A 1,028-nucleotide genomic window follows, 5' to 3' on the forward strand; every position below is an offset into this window, starting at 1 on the left:
CCCCGCCGCCATGATAACATCCCACCTTTGAAGTTAACATACTTTTTTATTTTATTTTATTTTACTTTTTTGATATTTCTCTTCTTCTTCTTCAGTCATTATATATTATCCCTTTCTCTATCACCCACTCATGTCAACTAGTGATTCCAGACAGCTTCTTGCCTTCATTTATTCTCCCCTTCTTTCTCTCCCCCTCTGTCTCTCTCTCTCTCTCTTCCTCCCTCCTTCCCTCTCTCTCACTTTTCCTCTCTCTACCTGTCTCCCGCTGTCTCTCTGTTTCTCTCTCTCTCATGTTATCTTTCTTATTCTCTCATTTATCTTCACACATTCACACACGCACACTCTCTTTCTGTCTCACTCTTTTTTTAGCCATTTTTACTCTTTCCCTCCCTCACTGAAAGCATTTCTTTCATTCACTCTCTCTCTCTCACTTACCCTCTCCCTCTCTCTGTCTCTGTCGGTCTCTCTCCCTCTCTCTGTCTCTGTCGGTCTCTCTCCCTCTCTCTGTGACATTCATCTGGATTTTAATTCATTCAATTCAAATGGCTTACTCTCTCACTCCCTCGCCGTCTTTCTCTTTTTTTAATGTCTTCTAATCTCCTACACACTCCCTCTCACTCTCATTTCTTAGACACATTTTCTTTGCCTCTCTTTTTCTCTCCTTGTCTCTTATACTTTCTTCCTACACACACACACACAATCTCTCTCTCTCTCTCTCTCTCTCTCTCTCTATTTCTCTGTGAATTTCTTCTTTTGCCTTTGTCTTTTACCGTCTCTTTCTCCTTCCCTCTCTTACCAAAGCCATTTGTTTTATTTTTTCAATCACTCCTTTTCTACACCTGTATTTCAGCTTTTTTTAAATATTCAATCCGCTCTCATTTCCCCGTCCTTTTCTCTGTCTATCTGTTTTCGCCCCTCCTCTCTGTCTCCCTCTGTCCCCACCTCTCTCTGTCTCTGCCTGTCTGTCTTTCTCTCTCTCTCTCTCTCTCTCTCTCTCTCTCTCTCTCTCTCTCTCTCTCTCTCTCTCT

This window comes from Octopus bimaculoides, chromosome 10, assembly GCF_001194135.2.
Source record: "Octopus bimaculoides isolate UCB-OBI-ISO-001 chromosome 10, ASM119413v2, whole genome shotgun sequence".
Classification (NCBI taxonomy): domain Eukaryota; kingdom Metazoa; phylum Mollusca; class Cephalopoda; order Octopoda; family Octopodidae; genus Octopus; species Octopus bimaculoides.